Source organism: Silene latifolia, chromosome 11 (assembly GCF_048544455.1).
Source record: "Silene latifolia isolate original U9 population chromosome 11, ASM4854445v1, whole genome shotgun sequence".
In the NCBI taxonomy this organism is placed as follows: domain Eukaryota; kingdom Viridiplantae; phylum Streptophyta; class Magnoliopsida; order Caryophyllales; family Caryophyllaceae; genus Silene; species Silene latifolia.
This window is the reverse complement of record NC_133536.1, coordinates 137,795,230-137,819,647: the sequence shown is the minus strand read 5'-3', so window position 1 is coordinate 137,819,647 and position 24,418 is coordinate 137,795,230. Positions and strand designations below refer to the sequence as shown.

Below are 24,418 nucleotides of genomic sequence, written 5' to 3'. Positions count from 1 at the left end.
CCAGCATTGATTAGCCCGAAGGGCATACAGTATAGCAATAGGTGCCCCATTGTGTGATAAAAGCTATATTGTGCATGTCGTCTATGACCATCTTGATCTGATTATACCCAGCATACCCGTCCATGAAGGATAACAATGTGTGGTCTGCTGTATTATCTACCAATATATCGATGTGTGGTAGAGGGAAGTCGTTTTTAGGACTTGCTTTGTTTAAGTCTCTGAAATCAACACAAACTCGGATTCGCCCATCCTTTTTGGGTATGGGTACTATGTTAGCCACCCAGTCTGAATACGCGGAAACTTTGATGAACCCGGCTTTGAATTGTTTATCGACTTCTTCTTTGGTTTTAAGAGCCCATTCAGTCCTCATTCGACGAAGCTTCTGTTTTACAGGTTTGAAACCTGGTTAAATTAGAATTCTATGTTCTGTAATATCCCTGTCGATTCCTAGCATATCTTTGTAGGACCAAGCTAAAACGTCCTTGAACTCGTGTAGGAGGTTTATGAATTCGGCCCTTTCAGTTAGGTTTAAGGCCGTCCTTAACCTAAGTTCCTGGGGTTCTAGTTCGGTTCCTACATTGATGGGTTCAGTGTTCTCTATAACTGGTGCCCTTCCCTCTCTTGTAATATTTCTTTAACTATATAGGGTGGCAATTTGACAACATTTAACCGGTAATTTCATTGCCAAATCCGCATTCATACAACTAGTTGAGAGAAGTCAATTTGGGGGGATGCCTAGTGAAGACCCTCATTATCATATGAAGACTTTTTGTGACTATTGTGATGCGATTTCTCAAACCGGAGTTACTCAAGACCAAATCCGATGGGTCTTATTTCCTTTTTCTTTGATTGGTACCGCGAAACAATGGTTAAAGAGCCTAGACAAGGCCACTATTGGTATTGACTCATGGAAGAAATTGGCACTTACTTTCTACAAAAAATTCTATCCTCCGGAGAAGACTAACATGTTGAGAGACCAAATTACCGGGTTCAAACAAAGGGATGATGAATCTTTGTATGAAGCATGGGAGAGATTCAAGGGCACTTGTTGATCTTGTCCACACCATGGACTTAGCGAGTGCTTCCTTGTACAACAATTTTGGAATGGTCTATATGAAGACTCCCGAAACATTCTCAATATGGTATCAAATGGTATGTTCACCGAAGTTGACGACAATCAAACGTGGAACAAAATTGAAGAAATGGAGGTCCATAACTCGTAATATAATAGACCTCGGAAGCCTACTAGAGGAGGAAAGCATGAGGTGGACTCTATTACTCAATTGGGTGCTCAACTTAGTGCTCACATTGACACCATTAATTTGAAGTTTGAGAAAGCCATGTCTAAACTTGAAGAGGCCTCCAAATCACCCAAGCAACATGTTAATGCTATGGTGGCATCTTCATCAATTCCAAGTGGAGTATGTGAGAGTTGTGGAACTTTGGGACATGACCAAATTGAATGTAGGGGAACAAGTGAACAAGTAAACTCTTTCCAAGCATACAAGAGTGGCACCCCTTATTCCAACTATTACAATGATAACACCAAATTCCATCCAAACCTTTCATTCGAAAGCCAAAATGTTCAAAACCCTCAAACAACATACACCCCACCCCCAATGAGAAACCAAGCTCAAAGACCCTTTTACAACCAAAGCCAAGGTTATCAAAATCAACCTCCATACAATCAATCCAATGACCAAGGCTTTGATGTTCAAAAAGAGGTCCTCCAAATGCAAAAGAACCAAAAAGAATTTTTCACTCAAATGCAAAAAGATAGCCAAGCAAAAGACATCACCATCAACAATATCCTAGCCCACACCAAAATGTTGGAAACCCAAATGTCTCAATTAGCATCTTCTAGCTCTCAAAGACAAAAGGGGCAATTACCACCTCAAAGTAATCCCCCAAGATATGAATCGGTGAGTTCCATCCATTTGATGAGTGGTACAAGGTATGAAGGGCCGAAGAAGCAAATTGAAGAAGACATTGTGGAGGCTAGTGACAAGGAAAGAGTTGTGGAGAACTCTAAGGAAGAGGAACCCACCATTCAAGAAGTTTAAAAGAAGAATAAAGAGAAGGCTAAAGAGAAACAACCTATTGTGATTAGACTTCCATTCTCAAGTCGTCAAGCTAAGTCTAAGTTTGATGAACAACTTGGAAAGTTCATGGAAATTGTGAAGAACTTAGAAGTCTCAATCCCATTCACGAAATTGATTAATCATGTTCCAGCCTATGCAAAGTACATGAAAGACATTCTTACCAAGAAGAAATCCATCCGGAAGCTTGAGACTATTGCTTTCACTAAAGTGAGTAGTGGTATTCTTCAAGAAAGCTCACCTCCAAAACTCAAGGATTCGGAAAGTTTCTCCATTCCATGCACCATTGGTGACACTACAATCAACAAAGCTTTATGTGATCTTAGAGTAAGTGTAAGTGTCATGCCATACTCGGTATGCAAGAGGCTAGGAATAAGAGAACTCAAGTGCACTAATATCACGCTTCAGATGGCGGATCGATCAACAAAGATATCTTTAAGGGTATGGGAAGATGTGCCAGTGAGAATTGGCAAATTCTTCATCCCGGTAGACTTTGTTATTGTAGACGTGGAGGAGGACTCCAACATTCCTATCATTTTAGGAAGACCTTTCTTGCACACCGCGGGAGCGGTGATTGATGTTAAACATGGAGAGCTCACACTTAAAGTAGGGGATGAAACAATCACTTTTAATCTTGACAAAACAATGAGAGCTCCTCGATTACATGAGCCATGTTTTATGGTTTATCATTATAGCCGAGAAAGTGATAGGAAGAAGTTGGCATCTCAATGCAAAAAACAAGCTATGGGTAAAGAATCACCACCCATATGGAAGAAGAAAGTGGATAAATCTCAAGATTCTCCATCCAAAGTGCAAGAAAGTTTCGACAATGAGAGCTTGAAAAGCTCACTTATGACAAGTAATGAAGAAGGCCTCATTGGCCATGACAAGAAGGAAGAACAGTTGCTCTTGTCAACTCAAGATAACATTATTGGGGAACAAGTAGATAAAGTATGCGGTCTATGGGATGATGAGTTTGAAATGTTATTCAATCCTTATATTGGTAATGCTATGGCCCAAGACCAAGGCTTTGGTGATCATGTTAATTCAAGTCATCACAATAAAGAACAATATATGCAAAGGTCTATTGAAGATCTTTATCATAATAATGAACAAGCCTTCAACTACTTCTTCAAGGTGTTCAGCAACATCAACAACACCTTGGCTATGCCCCCTTGACATCTCAAACATGAATGAGAATTTGGTGGAGTCCTCCCTAAACCACCATTTGTAAATATTCTAACCCCTTAACTTGCATTTTACTTATTGTATTGCATTTTTTGTCAATTTTGGATTTATATTTTTATGATTTGATCAAGATTATAACTTTTAGAGAAAGTGAAGGAGGGACTTAAATGTTTATTGATGTGTAGTATTTTGACATAGTGTGGGGATAGCAATTGCCTAGGCTATCCAAGCATTTGTAGTTCACCCACAATGAAGACCAAAGGAATGAAGAGGAAATGACTTGGGTTATGACAATACCCACGGGTGGAACTGAATCCGTGAGGTACAGGTGATATCCGAGCATCTCAAGAAGAAACCGCTCGTCTTGGATGAAAATCCGAGCATCCTGACTGAAAGACGATCGTCCTGAGAGAGCTGGAAAGGAAAAATTTGCACTGGGTATGAATCCGAGCATCTCCTCAGGAATCCACTCGTCTCAACCAAGACGCTCGTCTCAGTGAAGATCCGCTCGTCCTGGTTGTATTAAAATATGGGATTTCTCCATGACCTTGAATTCGAGCGTCCTCAAAAGAATCCGCTCGTCTCCTTACAGCAATCCGCTCGTCTCCTGCTGAAGACGCTCGTCTCAGCACAGGTGGTCGGACTCACTTGGAGGTTTAGTTTTCGGTACTTGTCGTTAGGAGCACCTAGACCAAAACAATATTTATATCTCCACAAACAACTCTACTACTAGTAAAGAGGTAAGTAAAGGTCGGATCCTAAGGGACGGGTATTGAAGTAAGATTTTCAATTATAAGTAGCGGTGTCTAGGGGTGTCACAATTTGGAGTTTGAATAGAAGATCACTAAACTAAATAGCAATAAAAGTAAACAAGCAAGATGATTAAAAAGGGGTGTAAACAATTGATAAAAGGCACTAGGGAGTCATGGGGTCATAGGGGATTCATGGGAATTGATCATACAAACATATTCTCAAATTATAAGCAAGAAATTATTGTTGTGATGGATCGAGTTGGTTTATATCTTACAATCCTAGGAAAGTTTGGGTCCCGAAGCCGAATCGATTAGATTGTATAACACCTACAAGTCGACTTAATCCTTCCTATTCAACATTATGCATGGTCTAATGAGGCTCGAGTTGGTTTATGTCTTACAAGATTCATTGAAAGGATAAGTGATGGTAGTAAATGCAAGGATTCATAGGCTCGTATTTCATCAAACATAACATGTGTATAAGTTGAGATCACAACAAGCAAGCAAATAAACTATGAAAACATATTAGATTAAGCATGAATCATCCCCCATGTTGGTTTCCCCTAATTACCCATTAACCCTAGTTAAGGAAACTACTCACTCATTATCATGGTAAACATGCTAGCAAGGTTGTCAATCGTACTAACAAAGCAAAACATGATGAATAAATGAAGATGATTAACAATAATTAAAAAGGGATTAAGAGAGTTATACCTACTAATGATTCCAATAATAAAGCAAAGAATAATAGAAGTACTTGATGAATGATTGGAAGGTTGTCAATCTCCCAATAATAACCCAAATAATCTTCAATTACCCAAAATAAAGGATGAACAAAAGAGAAATTATGGAAATGAGATTTGTATTAAGACTTGATTAGAAGTTGATTACAAGATTAGAGATATTATCCTTCATATAACAAGAAGAAAATGGAAAGTTGCTGTAACACAATCCGAGCGTCCAAGGCACGGGACGAGCGGATTCCCTGGTTGTTGGACGAGCGGATTCATTGGCTGGACGGGCGGATTGTGGTGTTTTTGGACGGGCGTCCCTCTGAAGAAGACGCTCGGATTCCTTGTTTTGGACCGGCGTCCAGAGGGCAATCCGCTCGGATTCTGGATCAGCTCCCTTCTTTTCTTCTTTTCTTCCTTCTTCTTCCAACAATCCTCGGGGATTTTGTCGGAGATGCAAGGATCTTTTCTCATCATTGCCCAACTACTACAATATGTACAAAGGCCTTCTAGTCTTGTCTTCTCTTTGATGCTTGGTCATTGAATTCAATTAATTTAGCTCTATTTTGCTATGAAAATGCAAGGTTTGCACTCCTTTCCTACCAAGGGAACAAAACCTCAAAGAATATGCAAAACAAAGGACTAAAGACGATAAATGACCTAAATATGCACTAAAAAGCATGGGAACAAGGCTAATTCGGGGACTAAATGTGCTCAAATAATGGTCACATCAAATATCCCCAAACCGAACCTTTGCTCGTCCCGAGTAAAGAGGTGACAAAGACTAGGACCGTTATTTAAATTAACCTAATAGCATAGCCGATATGAGATAATTAGCGGGTCTCACTCCGCCCCTTCAACTCACAACAAGACAACCATGAGGTAGGATGCCTTATTGCAAGGCAAGGTGGGTCTTGCCAAAATGGCGACACATCCAAACATTAAAGCACACAAAATCAAGTAATGGATGCATCTACAAAAGAATAGCCACTTTCCTCATCTATGTGGCGGAAATTATCTACAAGGGAAGCAATTCAAGGGTACACACTCCTTCATAGATGCAATTTCTTCAAACTACTAAGCCTAGAAGGATACCAATAAATCACCTCCAAGTTGTGTCAAGCTAGGGTACCTTTGTCCTCAATCGTTAAATGCTTTTGTCAAGAGTAGACTCCCTATGGTGTTAGAAACACTCGAGGATCGCGGAATTCCCTTTCTTGTCTAGACAAGAAGATGGGTCGTCCCCTCTCTACCATGCACAAAAATGGATACGATGGATAAAGGGATCGATAGTAATTGAGTTTCATTTGGAAGTATGCTTTGTTTTTGTTTTTTCCCCCAATTTCTTGTGGCATATAACATTCGAGAACACTTTCTTTTGCCATTTCTTTTGATTTTTGGCATTTCAACACTTGACAACTTTCAACCTTTTGCATTTTCTTTTGAACATTTTCAAAGTCACCCCATATGTAGTGAGGGTGCCTTATATTTGAAGCATAGGAGTTTATTTTTGCTCCTCTTTTCTTTTGATGCATTTTGCAAACTTTCTTTTCTTTTCTTTTCATTTCTTGAACTCAAATTTTTGAACAATTTCTTTTTGTGCCCATTCCCTTTGATGACAAAATGTATGGTAGAACATGGATGAATGATGGTTGCATGGTTTCAAGGGTCACCTTGGAATAAACGGTAGCCAAGGAGTTATCACACCACAAGGTACTCTTGACTAGGCCTTAATCCATGGGTCAAAGGATACTAGCATGACACATCCTAGGGTGTTTTACAAGTATTGTAACAAGCAAAGTCTTAAGAAGAAAAAGCATCTACTAGGGCCTATATACACTTGTCAAGCTTCCCAAGTAGACGGTTTTACAAAATTTTCTACCATGCAAACTACATGCCATGATGCAACTAACATTTATACATCCTAATGCATATGATTCTACCAACTAATATGACATATAAACTAAATGCAAATCCTAAATTCACATTGTTTATACCGCATAAAAAAAAATAAAGCCACATAGTCATTAACATAAAGAGGAAAAAGGATATTTGGAAAGATCATACCATGTGGTCTTCAATATCCTCATGTCTCGGATGTGGCGTAGTCAATCAATGTGAACAAGGATGAACAAACATAATATATACAAGACAATATATACACTACAAAGGAAAAGGACATGTTTTTGGATTTTCAATTTTTCAATTTTTTTGATTTTTCGAAATTTTTGCATTTTTTTGGATTTTTTTGAATAAAAGTCAAGTTAGAATTTCCCATCCCCACACTAATATGGGCATTGTCCTCAATGGCCAATATGATAGGAAATTATGCAAGTATGATGCATGATTTCTAAACTAAATGCAAGCTATACTAAGCTAAACTACATGATGCATGGGTTTTGTTATGGCGGAGAGCGTAATTTAGATTACCTCCCGTTGCGTATGCATGTACTTCCCCAAACCAAAATAGACATTATTTCTAATGTCTTAAATTTAGGGGTAGTTCATGTACACGAAATGCAATGCATGAAACAATAAATTGTCATTTTGGATTTATCATGTGGGAACAATAAAAAGAACACCTCAATGGAGCCAAGGTGTTAGTCCTCCGTGTTGCTAGGACTCTCAAGACTATGATCAAGATAAAATAAAGAAAACAAAAGAAGTATACAAACCTCAAGAGTGTAGGAGCCTCCAAGGTTTGCTAATCCTCCATCATATCATCATTACCATCATTTTCCTCCATAGATGTGGAATCATTTCCACTCTCATCTTCACTTCCTTGATCTTGCTCACTTTCTTCATCATCTTCATTAGCCTCTTCTTCTTCATCTACCTCTTCATCAACACCCTTATCATCAACAACCTCATCATCGGCATTCTCATCTTCACCCGGTCTTTCACCACTAGATGTGCTCGGAAAGAAAACTTCCCTATCCGCCCAACTAGGCAAAGGACATGATGGATCAAGTAGTCCTTGCCTAGCTAAATGAAGGAGGGGTGGATATTGGGCCAAGTAGGCATCTACTCGATCATTGTAAGCTTGTTTGTGCATTTCTCTCATGAGTAGAGTCATGTAATCATTTCCTACTTCAACATCTTTGGGTTTGAACTCTTGATATTTGAATGGGTAGGGTGGTGTGACAATGGAGGAGGAAGGCTCTTCAATTTCGCCTCTTTGTTGACGGATGATATACTCGGCTTCCTTGGAGAGAGGGAAAACGTAGTTTGTTCAGTGAACACTCAATCGATAAATCTTTGAAGGCAAAGTGAAGGATCTAGCATAACTTGTTAGCCACCCATAGTTGGTGTCAAGAGAATCATGCTTGACCCACTTATACTTGTTAATCATGGTGTCCATATCAATGAGATGGCCTCCTTTGATTGCCACATAGGTGCTATCTTTGTTGAAATTTGGGTCAAAGTGCTTGGCCAAGAGAGTAACTAGACCTCCATTCATGATAAAAGCGGTGCCCTCTTTGCCACAATCGACATTAAGCCATCTTTCAACCAAAAGTCTTAGAGCATTGTATGGCTTAGTGAATTCTCTTCCTATATTCAAGGCCGACTCAAGTAGAACACAATCGGGCTTGGTAAGATGATTAGTGTTTTTTCTTGCTATTATAGTATTCCCGATGATCTTGTGCCACACTCTAATGCCCGGATGGTGGACTAATAGAGCACGACAAGCATGAAAGCTCACAAATTTCTTCCCGGAAATTGCCTCCCAAAGAGGAGCGGGGTCATATTTTTCGGGCATCTTGTGATAATATGGTGTATCACTAAGGCCTAATATCTTACTCAAAACATCAAAGGTGATGCGCCTATTCACATTAGCAAGACGAAACTCGATGCATTCTCTAGTTTCTACCTTAGTAACTTTCAATGAACTTATGAATTCCAAGGTAAAGGAGGGGTATGTCAATTCTCTCATGGTAAACAATTTACCCAATCCCATGGCTTCAAAGAAAGCTTTTGTTTGTTCAAGGACACCCAATTTTTTCAAGGCATCTTCACAAATGAATTTGGTGGGCAAAATGGCTTTCTTAGCATAATTGGCAAATGTATCCCTATGGGAGTCGAAAATGAAAATTACCTCCGGATAGGTGGATAATTGAGCGATTTCCGGAGTTGTTGATGTTGTAGCTTCCAAGGGAGGATCTTATTGTTGAACTTCCAAGTTTGCATTAGAAACCACCATAGCCACAGAAGCTTTCTTTGCTTGAAGAGTTTGTTGCCTTTTTGAAAGTGTCTTTGCTTTGAGTGCCTTTGTTGCTCTTTTTGTTCTTGCCATTGTTGATTATACCAAGAAAAGATTGTAAATCTTCAATTTCTAATTATGCCCAAATCGATTTAAGATGAAAAGATTTTGCTTTGTATTTCAAAAAATCGACTCAAAGGTTGAAGATTTTGGTGCTTGAATCAATTATTGTTGCAAAAGGAGTGATTAATTCTTGTTGTGAGGAAGTTTTGATTTGTTTTTGTTGAATTTGGTTGAGGAAATCTTGTTTTTGGTGATGGAGAGGATGAGGGTTTTGGGGTTTATGGGTAGTGTTTGAATGTTTGAATGAATGAAATGAATGTGGGAATGGGGTTTAAAACACCCAAAAAATTCAAAACTGCTGGGGAAAGACGAGCGGATTCCCGTCGGGACGCTCGGATTCTGCTCAAATGGGCTTCAGGAAAACTCGCCTTAAGACGAGCGTCTTTCAGTGAAGACGAGCGGATTCTGAATTTGGGACGAGTGGCTTTCCTACAAGACGAGCGAATTCTCTTACAGGAACTTTGCTTAATGTGCACTGGCAGAAAGACGAGCGGATTTCTGCAAAGACAAGCGTCCAGAATCAGACGAGCTTCTTCTCAGCTGGGACGCTCGGATTCTCTTACAGACCAAAATTTTTGATTTTTGCAGCTCATTTAGACGGACGGATTCCTCCTTGGACGCTCGGATTCCTGTAAGACGAGCGGATTACCCATAAGCCGCTCGGATTCCTCCTGGTCTACCCGGATTCAGGTCCATCCGTGCACTTGCATAACCCGTGTCATTTTCATTCTTCAAATCCCGTGTTCTTCATTATAGGGGCACTACAAAGGCATGAATAGCCTAGCCAATTGCTATCCCCACACTAAGTTAAAGCACTACACATCAATAAAATCATTAGTCCCTCCCTCACTTCTCTCAAAAATGATGAATATCTTGATCAATGTATAAAAATCCAAAAATGACAAAAATGCAATGTGAAAATTAAAATGCAAGTTAGGGAGTTAGAATATTTACAAATGGTGGTTTGGAGAGGACTCCACCAAACTCTCATCTTATGTGAGATGTCATGGGGGCATGCTCAAGGTGTTGTTGATGTTACTCAACACCTTGAAGAAGTAGTCAAAAGCTTGCTCATTGTCATGATAAAGATCCGCAATAGATCTTTGCACTTGTTGTCCTTCATGATGGTCTTGATCGATAGCATTGCCAATATAGGGATTGAATATCCCTTCAAACTCATCATCCCAAAGACCACAAACTTCGTCTACTTGGTCACTAAAGATCTCTTGAGTTGATAGAGACAACTCTTCCACTTTCTTGTTTTGGCCAATGAGGCCATCCTCTTCACTTGTCATAGGTGAGCTATTCGAGCTCTCTTTGTTGCTATTCTCTTGCTCTTTTAATGGAGCATCATCAATTATCTTCTTCCATTGAAATTCCGACTTCTTCCTTTCATCCTTCCGATTATAATGATCAACCTGTTGGGGTTGGTGTCCTTAACAGTTAGTGAAAGGACTTATAAACCTCTAAAAGGATCAAAGGGCATACTTTGGTATTATTATCAGTTGATCCACGTTTATCAATAACGGTTGGCTTGCTAGATAAGTTTGACGTTATTGTCATACAGATGGCGGTGATCAACTGGTCCCTAAAAGTCACACCTATAGGATACGTTCGAGAGATGTGACGGTATGAAAATACAGTCATGTAGATGCCAAAATTGACTAACCAGTTAGTCCGAGTTATTTGACTAGTAATTAGTCAAAATGTGATGTTGAGATATTATATTTAATACGGATTAAATATCATGGGCTAAGGCGAATTAACCAGTTAATTCGTAAAATTAAATATAAGCGATTTATATTTAATTAATGTATATTGAATAATTATACAATACTGTTTTTGTCGGACACGTATTAATAATTCAGCTAACCCGTATTATTAGCTGATGCCTAAATTTCCGATAACCGATAACAGTTTATAATCAGACCGCGTCATATACACTTAGCGAGTTTTGGACCGGACCGCGAGCTTAAGTGAAGAGGAAATTAAAAAGCCCGCGAGCTCTCCTCTCACTCGGTTTGGCCGAGCCTCACTTAGACAAAAGGAGAGTTTTCTCCTCTGGCCTAACCTAATTCATTTTTGCCAAAAATTATTAGGGTTTTGAAGAGTATTCTCCTCTGAAAAACTGAGATCTCTCATCTCGAAAAAACTCACATCAGTTCTCCCAATATTGCAAGGCAATCGGAGAACACAATCTAGCACAAGGGCATATCTCGGACAAGGTCTTGGGTGCAACAATTAGGAGGGAATCTGGTTTGATTTCTGTTCTTTACGCCGTGCATCAAAGGACCCGAGGTTATTTCTTGTTCCTTATCGTTTCTATTGTATTTATGTTTTATGACAATAATCACATGTTTAAATTTACGTTATAGTCCTAAATTTAAAGGGTATTATACGGATGTATACCTTCAAGTGGTATCAGAGCGAGGCCACGTAAATTTTTTATGTGTTTTTCATAAAACGATTTTGAAACGATTGTTTTTGTCTTAAAAACCGTGCGGCATCAGCAAATTTTTCTCACGGCAGAAATTTTTTTTGATTTGGCTGTTGCGTTTTTATGAAACCGTGACATGTTTTACACGGTTATTTCATGTTGTTTTCGTTGATTTTTGCATATTGTTGTTTTATACAGAGATTATAACAATATGTCAAGTTTTGCAAATTTGTAGAATTGATTTTAATCGGTTTTCATCAAAATTGCATTTGTTTTGCTTCAACAAAACTGTTTTCTCGAGGGTTTGAAGTTTTCAGAAAGTTTTGTGCTCGATCGACCATGTTTTAATCGATCGAGTGTTTTTCCTGTCTTGTTTTTGCTCGATCGAGTCCCCGTTGTACTCGATCGACCCCGTTTCAAAAACCTTTTGCTCGATCGAGTCCCTGTTGTACTCGATCGACCCCTTTCTAAACCCTACTGCTCGATCGAGTTGTCCTCGTACTCGATCGAGTAGATTTGCTGATATAAGTCCTCGATCGACCTCCAGTTTAGTCGATCGAGTACCCCCTGATTAGCATACCCCTCGATCGACTTGCAGTTCAGTCGATCGAGCCCTTTAGTTCCTCGATCGAGCACTTGTGTCCCTGGATCGAGGGATTTCCGTTTTAACAGCTTTGAAAATTTGTTTCTTTTGATTTAAATTTTCTTTTGGCTTCAATATGTACTTTATACGGATATTGTACACTCGCTATGATTGTGAAACGGTTCACACACGTACCATTAAGTTATTTTAAAGCGTATTTAAAGTAACGGATTGTAATGGATTAAAATTAAATGATAGAAGCGGTTTTATCACATGAATTTTAATCATTAAAAGGTGGTTTGGATAAATTTAACATAATTACGGAATTATGTCACGAATGAATTTGTTTTTAGTTGATGCATTTTTATTTATCGTTTATCTTGAATGCCGTGAATGCCTTTTTATTACGTATTTAATTTTTGCAAACGGTTGTAACTTAGTGTGGCCTTAGTAGAACGTGTTACCGTAATGATGGAACACGGTCTTGGTTGTATTTTGAGATCTCGTATCTCCGTTTTGGATTTTTCACTTGTAATTACAGTTTTTAATTAGAATGTAAATAGGTTTATTTTTTTGTAATTTTAAATTGTAATTTTTGAGAAGACCAAAGATGGAGACCGGATGCTCACTCCCGCTACTTGGATCAAGATGGAACATCAAGACAAGCTTCTCGGGTCCAACGGTGGATTCCAAAGTTGTTTTATGTTTTGTTTTACTAGGATAGGCCACACTAGGAATTTTTATTTACGTATTGCATTCATTTTTATTTTTCGTAACGATAATATGCATCATTTTCCGCCTAAAAACCAAACCACCTAATAATTGCATGAAAACTGACACATATAGAGGTCACGAGTTAGTTTTCATTGACATTCTCATGTCACACGTTTTAAAGCCATCATCCAAATAAATTCATTCACGACAGACGCTAGTTATTCGTTCACTTAAAATGAATTATAATTTAGTTGATGGGATCTTCCTCGTATAAACAAAAATTGAGAACGGTCTTTATAGGTCAAACTCCAATGAGTCCCTTCTTCGTCGGTAGGCATACTATGACCCCTTCTACGTCGGGTAAGTTGGAACCGATTGACCTATTTTATCTCAACACTATGGTCACTCGTACGATCCTGTGACTATGGTGGACTATAGATAGGATTTACGGAAATCTATCGACCAAGAGTTCTTCCGGAAGAATTAGCTAAACAGTTGGCTTATCAATTTACAGAAATTGAGTCTTGGGATCACTTGTATCATTCTTGAGGGAGATCAATTATGCAAGTGCATTGAGTCTACATGTTAAAATGAATTTTAAATAGACTTAAATCACCTCGATGAGTTGCTTATTTCGTTTTTGTTTTTCTTTCTTTTTCAGTGTAGATCACGAACTTTTAAACTGCTAAATAACAAATGGCTGGTTCTACTGATAACCCAATGCCAAGTGCCACATTGGACCGTGAGTCCTGGCTTAGGATCTTCATGAATCAGATGAATCAGTCTACTCGACTGAAGAATGATGGATCCAACTTCGCGGACTGGGAGGCGGCATTACGGAATGCTGCTGCTGCTGACGGGAAGCTCAAATATCTATTAGAGCCCATCCCGGCAAACCCAGGTCCCACGGCTAGAGCTGCTGAAATCACCAAGTTTAATGATTTCTGTATGGAAGCGGGTGCGATTAAAAACGTACTCATTTTTGCAATGGAACCCAATTTGCAGAAACGCTTCATAGCCCATGGTGCAAACAAGATTTTCACCACGCTCACTAAGGAATTCTCGAAAGCACCGAGAATCGTGACCTATGAGCATACCACTCGCTTCTTTGATGCGAGACTCCAGAAGGGCCAACCGGTTAGCCCACACATTCTCAGCATGATTGAGAATGTCGAGAAGCTGGAGACCTTTAATTGTAACATCAGCGAGAACATTGTTATCGACCGTATGCTTCACTCACTCCACGATGGTTTTTCGCAATTTAGAGCGAATTACTATATGAATGATTTGAAGAAAACTCCCCATGAACTGCACTCCCTTCTCGTACAGACCGAGAAGGACATGAAGTCCAGTGGGAGCATGAAACAGGATGTTCTCGTTGTGTCAAATAAAGGGAAGGGTAAGGGCAAAGCTCGTGCAAACCTAGCGAAGAGGTAAGGCGAAGTTCAAGAAGTCGGGCTCAGGTAAGAGTGGTCCTGGTGAGTCGAGTAACTCATCAGGCACGACAAAGAGCAAGAAAGATAACATGGAATGCCATCACTGCCACATGACTAGGCATTGGAGACGCACATGTCCTGTTTATCATGAGGACTTAAAAGCAGGTCGTGTTAAACCTGTTGGTATGTCTTCTTCTTCTACTTTTATTCATATGATTGAGATTAACCACGCAAGTTACGGAACTTGGGTACTTGATACTTGGTTGTGGTTCTCATCTGTAATCATGTGCGGGGCTCAAACATCGAACCCCTCGTAAAGGGTGAGGTGGACCTGCGTGTTGGGAAGGGAGCAAGAGTAGCTGCCATCTCAAAGGGGACATATGTGATCCAGCTTCCCAGCGGATTTGAGTTGTCATTATATGACTGCTATTATGTACCTAGTCTTTCCAAAAACATTATTTCAGTTTAAAGCTTGATAAACTTGGTTTTTCATTTGTAATAGAAAATAATGCTTGCATTTTCTCATTACACGATATGATTTACTGGCAAGGCGTCTCCATGAACGGAATTTATGTTTTAGATCAGACCAATGAAATATTACACGTAATGAATAAAAAGTTAAAGGTCGGTGACAAAGATCAAACGTATCTATGGCACTGCCGTATGGGACACATTAATGAGAAACGCGTAAAACAGCTCATCAAACATGGAGCTATCTCGGCCTTTGATTTTCAATCATTTGGCACGTGTGAATCATGCCTCATCGGTAAGATGACTCGGATTTCCTTCAAAGGTGTTGGAATGCGCGCTGCTGACCTATTAGGGCTCATACACACGGATATATGTGGTCCTATGTCAATCACCGCACGAGAAGGCTATAGGTATTTCATCACTTTCACGGACGATTTAAGTAGATATGGCTATGTCTACTTAATGAAGCACAAAAGTGAATCCTTTGAGAAATTCAAGGAATACCAAAATAGGGTACAGAACCTATTGAGTAGAAAGATAAAAACACTGCGTTCGGATCGTGGTGGCGAGTATCTTTCTCACGAGTTTGATCAACACCTAAAGGACTGTGGGATTGCCCTACAGTTAACTCCACCTGGAACACCTCAGTTGAATGGTGTGTCCGAACGGAGAAATCGAACACTACTTGATATGGTTCGATCCATGATGAGTCACACGATATTACCTGATTCATTGTGGGGTTATGCTCTTATGTCAGCCGCTCTAATACTTAACCGAAGTCCGTCTAAAGCTGTTGACAAGACTCCATATGAACTATGGAAGGGAACGGTCCCAAACTTGTCCTTTATACGGGTTTGGGGCTGCGAGGCTTATGTCAAGTGGAGACACGAGGATAAGCTCGGCCCGCGATCGGTCAAGACATACTTTATAGGTTATCCTAAAGGAACACTTGGTCATTACTTCTATTCGCCAACCGAACAACGCGTTTTTGTTGCGGCTAGTGCGACATTCTTAGAGAAGGAATTTCTCGAGAATGCAAAGAGTGATAGAACCTTCGACCTGTCGGAGATTCCAGAACCAAGTACCGAGCAACTATTGGAGGAACCTATTCCTTCAATCCCGGCTGCGGTGAATATTCCTGAGGAACCTAGGAGGTCGGGAAGAGTCTCTATTCCTCCGGACAGATACATTGGTATGGTCGAGGAACATGACATAGATGGCATTCTACTCTTAACGAGTAGTGAACCCGCAACCTATAAAGGTGCCATGACAAGTTCTGACTCAAAGCTATGGCTTGAGGCCATGCAATCCGAGATGGACTCCATGTATGAGAACAACGTGTGGGATCTTGTTGACTTACCTGCTAAGGTTCGTCCCCTTCAATGCAAATGGCTTTACAAGATAAAGCATTCTGTGGAAGGTCAACAAGATATCTACAAAGCACGACTAGTTGCTAAAGGTTTCACTCAAGTGCCAGGTTTGCACTACGACGAGATTTTTGCACCCGTAGTCATGCTGCGTTCCATTCGGATTATCTTAGCGATTGCCGCTTTTCATGACTATGAAATTTGGCAAATGGACGTGAAAACCGCCTTCTTAAACGGCTTTTTGGAGGAAGAGTTGTACATGGTACAACCCGAAGGTTTCATCGATCCTGAACATCCTAAGAAAGTGTGCAAGCTTAAGCGTTCCATTTATGGACTTAAGCAAGCATCAAGGAGTTGGAATCATCGCTTCGACCAAGTGATAAAAGAGAATGGATTTACTCGATCGGTCGAGGAACCATGTCTATATATCAAGTCGAGTGGGAGCAAGATTGTCTTCCTAATATTGTATGTTGACGACATACTCCTGATTGGGAATGACATACCTCTCTTAACTTCGGTGAAAGTATGGTTGAAAAACCATTTCCAGATGAAAGATCTGGGTGAGGCACAAAGAATTCTGGGCATCCGTATCTATCGAGATAGATCACGACGGATGTTATCTCTCGATCAGAGTCTTACATAGACAAAGTCCTAGAGAGATTCAGCATGACTAACTCCAAGAAGGGTTTCCTTCCTATGGCTCCAGGGGTGCATTTGAGCAAGTCTCAGGCACCAGAGACACCGGAAGAAAAAGAGCGCATGACACGGATTCCTTATGCTTCGGCTATAGGATCAATCATGTATGCCATGATATGCACACGTCCGGACGTGGCATATGCATTGAGTATGACAAGTCGATTCCAACAAAGAACCAGGTGAACCACATTGGTTGGCTATCAAGAACATTCTTAAGTACCTACGGAGGACTAAAGATTGGGCATTGACTTATGGAGGCTCTCAAAAGCTATGCGCAACCGATTCTGCAGATGCTAGCTTCCAAACGGATCGAGATGACTCGAAATCTCGGTCTGGATTCGTTTTTACTCTTAATGGCGCTGCAGTCACCGGAAGAGTTCAAACAAACTGTTATAAAGATTCTACGACCGAGTCCGAGTACTATGCCGCGTCCGAAGCTACAAAGGAAGCGATATGGATGCGTCAATTCTTACATGGACTATCTGTAGTGCCAAGTTCGAATGACCCGATCACCATCTATTGCGACAATAGTGGTGCCATCTTCCAAGCTAAGGAGCCAAAGTCTAGCAACAAATCTAGACATGTACAACGGAAAGCTCATCTAATCCGGGATTACGTGGAGCAAAAGGAAGTAGTGATAGAAAAGATTGCTACGGATAATAACATAGCAGATCCTCTCACTAAAGCATTACGACAAGATAAGCATGAAGGGCACGTAAATTCCATGGGAATCAAACGTGTTCCTGAGTTGTAGTACTCTTTTATGGATCAGATTCATTCTCCTTTGTACTCTATACGACATCATCGTTTTGATATTTTATATATATATATATATATTTTGTTTTTCATGTGGAATTGTACGACAATTTTGAACACCACAAAGTGAACTGAACAAACATTATATTTTTTAGTCCTTAATTGCCCACATGAGCTGATAACTCTGGCAATTATTTTGTGACGTTGGTCGATGGTGGGTTCAACGAGCCATAAGTCAACCGGTTGACTGACCAATCACAGAGGCGAGTTATACGGATATCTCGTAGGACACCATTGTGACATCGACGTGGAGTCCTAAATGTTTTATAACATTCGTTGCCCGGTCGTGGATAGGACTTCCATGGTGATCCTAAGAGTCGATTCTTTTGACTATCGACTGTCTCTTGAGACTAAGGCAGATTTTGGGTGACTTTGGTTTCTTTCTCACGGTCATCCGTAACAGGGGGCCAAGTAGATTTTTTCTGGGTCATTTCATGCTGTGCTTAGATCGGAAGGAGTCGAGTTGAAGGAAATATTCAGCCTTTATCGTGTACTCGATATTTCTCGGGGCCACTCGAGGAGTCAGAATCGAAATGCATGCCCATGCTCGGATACGGATTCGTTTTATCAGTTAAGTTACTCTCTAGTCGGGGAAACCACTCTAGATACAGATCGATTGTAAAATACGACCTTTGTGGATCCGGATCTGCAAATTGTTTTACATTGAGTGGGAGAAATTTTAAATGAATATGAGAATCGGTTATCGCACATACACTTGTACGGACAAGTGGGAGTTTGTTGGAGCTTGTGTCCTCCAGTTAGTGCGGATAACGTCATTGCACATACACTTGTACGGACAAGTGGGAGCTTGTTGGGGTTGGTGTCCTTAACAGTTAGTGCAAGGACTTATAAACCTCTAAAAGGATCAAAGGGCATACTTTGGTATTATTATCAGTTGATCCACGTTTATCAATAACGGTTGGCTTGCTAGATAAGTTTGACGTTATTGTCATACAGATGGCGGTGATCAACTGGTCCCTAAAAGTCACACCTATAGGATACGTTCGAGAGATGTGACGGTATGAAAATACAGTCATGTAGATGCCAAAATTGACTAACCAGTTAGTCCGAGTTATTTGACTAGTAATTAGTCAAAATGTGATGTTGAGATATTATATTTAATACGGATTAAATATCATGGGCTAAGGCGAATTAACCAGTTAATTCGTAAAATTAAATATAAGCGATTTATATTTAATTAATGTATATTGAATAATTATACAATACTGTTTTTGTCGGACACGTATTAATAATTCAGCTAACCCGTATTATTAGCTGATGCCTAAATTTCCGATAACCGATAACAGTTTATAATCAGACCGCGTCATATACACTTAGCGAGTTTTGGACCGGACCGCGAGCTTAAGTGAAGAGGAAATTAAAAAGCCCGCGAGCTCTCCTCTCACTCGGTTTGGCCGAGCCTCACTTAGACAAAAGGAGAGTTTTCTCCTCTGGCCTAACCTAATTCATTTTTGCCAAAAATTATTAGGGTTTTGAAGAGTATTCTCCTCTGAAAAACTGAGATCTCTCATCTCGAAAAAACTCACATCAGTTCTCCCAATATTGCAAGGCAATCGGAGAACACAATCTAGCACAAGGGAATATCTCGGACAAGGTCTTGGGTGCAACAATTAGGAGGGAATCTGGTTTGATTTCTGTTCTTTACGCCGTGCATCAAAGGACCCGAGGTTATTTCTTGTTCCTTATCGTTTCTATTGTATTTATGTTTTATGACAATAATCACATGTTTAAATTTACGTTATAGTCCTAAATTTAAAGGGTATTATACGGATGTATACCTTCACAACCATAAAACATGGTTCATGCAAACGGGGAGCTCTCATGGTCTTGTCAAGGTTGAAAGTTATGGTCTCATATCCCACCTCTAGAGTAAGCTCTCCATGCTTCACATCTATCACCGCACCCATGGTGTGCAAGAAAGGTCTCCCTAGGATGATCGGAATATTGGAGTCTTCTTCCATGTCAACAATGACAAAGTCCACCGGGATGAAAAATTTCCCAACTCTTACGGGAACATCTTCCCATATCCCTAGTGGTGTCTTCGTCGATCTATCGGCCATTTAGAGTGTGATGTTGGTACATTTAAGCTCTCCCATCCCTAACCTTTTACTTACCGAATACGGCATAACACTCACACTAGCCCCTAGATCACATAGGGCTTTGTTGATCATTGTGTCGCCAATGGTACACGGTATTGAGAAGCTTCCCGGATCCTTAAGTTTTGGAGGTGAACTCCCTTGAAGGATTGCACTACTCACCTTATTGAAGGCGAGGGTTTCAAGCTTCCGGATCGACTTCTTTTTCGTAAGGATGTCCTTCATGTACTTCGCATAGGCCGGCACGTGATTGATTAATTCCGTGAAAGGAATAGAGACTTCCAAATTCTTCACAATTTCCATAAATTTTCCAAGTTGGTCATCAAATTTGGGCTTAGCTTGATGACTTGGAAAAGGAAGTCTAATCACAATGGGTTCTTTCTCCTTGGCCTTGTCTTTACTTTTCTTTGAAACTTCTTCTTTTGTTGGTTCATTTTCCTTGGAGTTTTGCACAACTCCTTCCTTGTCACTAGCTTCCACAACTTTATCCTCAACTTGCTTCTTTGGTGCTTCATATCTCGTACCACTCCTCAAGTGAATGGCATTAACCGTTTCATGTCTTGGGGGATTACTTTGAGGTGGTAATTGCCCCTTTTGTCTTTGAGAACTTGAAGATGCTAGTTGAGTCAATTGGGTTTCCAACATTTTGGTGTGGGCTAGGATGTTGTTGATGGTGATTTCCTTTGCTTGACTATCCTTTTGCATTTGAGTGAAAAATTCTTGTTGATTCTTTTGCATTTGGAGGACCGCTTTTTGAACATCAAAACCTTGGTCATTTTGTTGATTGTATGGAGTTTGGTTTTGGTAACCTTTGGTTATAAAAGGGTCTTTGATTTTGGTTTCTCATGGGAGGTGGGGTGTATGTTGGTTGAGGGTTTTGGACATTTTGGCTTTTGTATGAGAGATTTGGGTGGAATTTGGTGTTTTCATTGTAATAATTGGAATAAGGGGTACCACTCTTGTATGCTTGAAAAGCATTCACTTGTTCATTTGTTCCCCTACATTCACTATGGTCATGTCCCAAAGTTCCACAATTCTCACATATCCCACTTGGGATTGATGAAGATGTCGTCATGGCATTAACATGTTGCTTTGGTGATTTTGAGGTTTCTTCAAGTCTAGCCATAGCTTTTTCGAACTTCAAATTGATGGTATCAATGTGAGCACTAAGTTGAGCACCCAATTGAGTAATAGAGTCCACTTCATGCTTTCCTCCTCTAGTAGCCTTGCGAGGTCTACTATATTGTGAATTATGGACCGCCATTTCCTCAATCATGTTCCAAGTTTGATTATCGTCAACTTCCGTGAACATACCGTTTGATCCCATGTTGAGGATGTTTCTTGAGTCTTCATAAAGACCATTCCAAAATTGTTGAACCAAGAACCATTCGCTAAGTCCATGATGAGGACATGAGCGACAAATTCCTTTGAACCGCTCCCAAGCTTCATACAAAGATTATTCATCTCTTTGCTTAAAGCCCGTAATTTGAGATCTTAGCATGTTAGTCTTTTCCGGTGGGTAGAACTTTTTGTAGAAAGCTAGAGCCAATTTCTTCCAAGAGTCAATTCCAAGAGTAGCCTTATCAAGGCCTTTCAACCATTGTTTTGTGGTGCCAATTAGAGAAAAAGGGAATAAGACCCATCGAATTTGGTCTTGAGTTACACCGGTTTGTGATATCGCATCACAATAGTCGCAAAAAGTCTCCATGTGAGAGTGAGGGTCTTCACTAGGCATCCCCCCAAATTGGCTTCTTTCGACTAATTGAATAAATGCGGATTTGGCAATGAAGTTTCCGGTTAAGTGTTATGGTGTGGGAGTACCATTGGGTAGGTCCCCCTTGGTTGGTACAGAATGTGATGAAAATTTAGGCATTGTGGGTTGATTTTGTGTTGGATTTTGTGTTGGGTTCTCCTCACCTTCTCTTGCAAAAGGGTTGAGGAACTCAATAGTATTTGGTTGAATATCTACAACCTCACCAATACCTCTCAAAGTTCCTCTAGCAAGTCTTATATTGTTTGTCAAAGTTCTTTCAATCTCGTGATCAATGGGTAATAAGTTACCTTCTGATCTTCTAGACATGCAAAATATCAAACAACTTGAAAACAATTAGAACAAACCTTGAGGAGTTTTACTTCCGCAGGGCAAAGAAAGACACAACTAATAACAATCTAAGAAAATCTAAATCAAGTTAACACTGTCCCTGGCAACGGCGCCATTTTTGGTCGGACTCACTTGGAGGTTTAGTTTTCGGTACTTGTCGTTAGGAGCACCTAGACCAAAACAATATTTATATCTCCACAAACAACTCTAATACTAGCAAAGAGGTAAGTAAAGGTCGGATCCCAAGGGACGGGTATTGAAGTAATATTTTCAATTGTAAGTAGCGGTGTCTAGGGGTGTCACAATTTGGGGTTTGAATAGAAGATCACTAAACTAAATAGCAATAAAAGTAAACAAGCAAGATGATTACAAAAGGGTGTAAACAATTGATAAAAGGCACTAGGGTGTCATGGGGTCATAAGGAATTCATGGGAATTGATCATACAAACATATTCTCAAATTATAAGCAAGCAATTATTGTTGTGATGGATCGAATTGGTTTATATCTTACAATCCTAGGAAAGTTTGGGTCCCGGAGCCGAATCGATTAGATTGTACAACACCTACAAGTCGACTTAATCTTCCCTACTCAACTATATGCATGGTCTAATGAGACTCGAGTTGGTTTATGTCTTACAAGTCTCATTGAAAAGGTAAGTGATGGTAGTAAATGCAAGGATTTATAGGCTCGCATTTCATCAAACATAACATGTGCATAAGTTGAGATCACAACAAGCAAGCAAATAAACTATGAAAACATATTAGATTAAGCATGAATCATCCCCCATGTTGGTTTCCCCTAATTATTCATTAACCCTAGTTAAGGAAACTACTCACTCATTATCATGGTAAACATGCTAGCAAGGTTGTCAATCGTACAAACAAAGCAAAACATGATGAATAAATGAAGATGATTAACAATAATTAAAAAGGGATTAAGAGAGTTATACCTACTAATTATTCCAATAATAAAGCAAAGAATAATAGAAGTACTTGATGAATGATTGGAAGGTTGTCAATCTCCCAATAATAACCCAAATAATCTTTAATTACCCAAAATAAAGGATGAACAAAAGAGAAATTAAGGAAATGAGATTTGTATTAAGACTTGATTAGAAGTTGATTACAAGATTAGAGAGATTAGAATGATATAAACTACATTAAGGATTGATAAGAAGAACATGATTATCTAATTAGACTAATGGGGTATTTATAGTGGGGATTAGGTACACAAATTAGAGTTTACTAAGGGCTTAAATGACGATTAAGTCCTTGAGGAATCGCTCCTCTCAAGAGAGACTCCGGTCTCCTTTTTGCCGGTCTTTCCGAAATATGCGCATCCTTCATAGAACAAGAAGAAAATGGAAAGTTGCTGTAACACAATCCGAGCGTCCAAGGCACGGGACGAGCGGATTCCCTGGCTGTTGGACGAGCGGATTCATTGGCTGGACGGGCGGATTATGGTGTTTTTGGACGGGCGTCCCTCTGAAGAAGACGCTCGGATTCCTGGTTTTGGACGGGCGTCCAGAGGGCAATCCGCTCGGATTCTGGATCAGCTCCCTTCTTTTCTTCTTTTCTTCCTTCTTCTTCCAACAATCCTCGGGGATTTTGTCGGAGCTGCAAGGATCTTTTCTCATCATTGCCCGACTACTAAAATATGTACAAAGGCCTTCTAGTCTTTTCTTCTCTTTGATGCTTGGTCATTGAATTCAATCAATTTAGCTCTATTTTGCCATGAAAATGCAAGGTTTGCACTCCTTTCCTACCAAGGGAACAAAACCTCAAAGAATATGCAAAACAAAGGACTAAAGACAAGAAATGACCTAAATATGCACTAAAAAGCATGGGAACAAGGCTAATTCGGGGACTAAATGTGCTCAAATCATGGTCACGTCAACGGGTTACATTTTATAAATCTGACTGACCAAAAAATCCGAGCGTGCCCTGCTGCAGACGCTCGTCTCCCCTTGCTGCAATTCAAAAACAAGGGATTAAAACCCCCTTTCCCATATCATTTCACTCATTCAAAACATAAACACACCTTCAAAACCCTCAAAACCCTCAATTCCTCCATCCACAAAAATCAATTTCCTCAACCAAATTCACCAAAATCAATCCCAAACTCTCTCAAAACTCAAACAAATCACTCCTTTATCAACAAAAAGCCATTCAAACATCAAAATTCTCAAAGTTTTCGATTTTCTAGGGTTATAAGCAAAATTCAAAAATCCTAAATTGATTTGGGTTTTATTGAAGGTTGAGAATAACACAAGATTCAAACAAATCTTTGGTTGTTGATACATAACAAGGAAAAGAACAATGTCTAGGACTAAGGGTGGAAACAAGGCACTTCCAAAGAAATCTCTCTCAAAGAGGCAACAAGCTCTTCAAGCTTCAAAAGCTTTGGTGGTTCTGAAGGAAATGTAGATCTATATACATATTTAACATACTCATATATGTCTAATTAATTTGTCATAAAATTAAAACGGATTTTATGCATGCAAACATTAATAAAAGAGAAGAGAAATAATGTCCTTACATTGTAGTATTTCGGTTTAGAGGGCACAAAAGAGATCACCTTTCTCT

General features: G+C 39.7%; 2 non-coding genes across 2 annotated transcripts; one reads left to right on the top strand and one right to left on the bottom strand.

The window, feature by feature from the left end:
- Window positions 1-965: 965 nt before the first annotated feature.
- On the bottom strand, window positions 966-1,072 carry LOC141615568 (small nucleolar RNA R71). Its single transcript, XR_012529984.1, has one exon. It is a non-coding gene; the product is annotated as a small nucleolar RNA R71 (small nucleolar RNA).
- A 20,053-nt stretch (window positions 1,073-21,125) lies between these two features.
- On the top strand, window positions 21,126-21,232 carry LOC141615473 (small nucleolar RNA R71). The gene has a single exon (XR_012529894.1). It is a non-coding gene; the product is annotated as a small nucleolar RNA R71 (small nucleolar RNA).
- The last annotated feature ends 3,186 nt before the right edge of the window (window positions 21,233-24,418 follow it).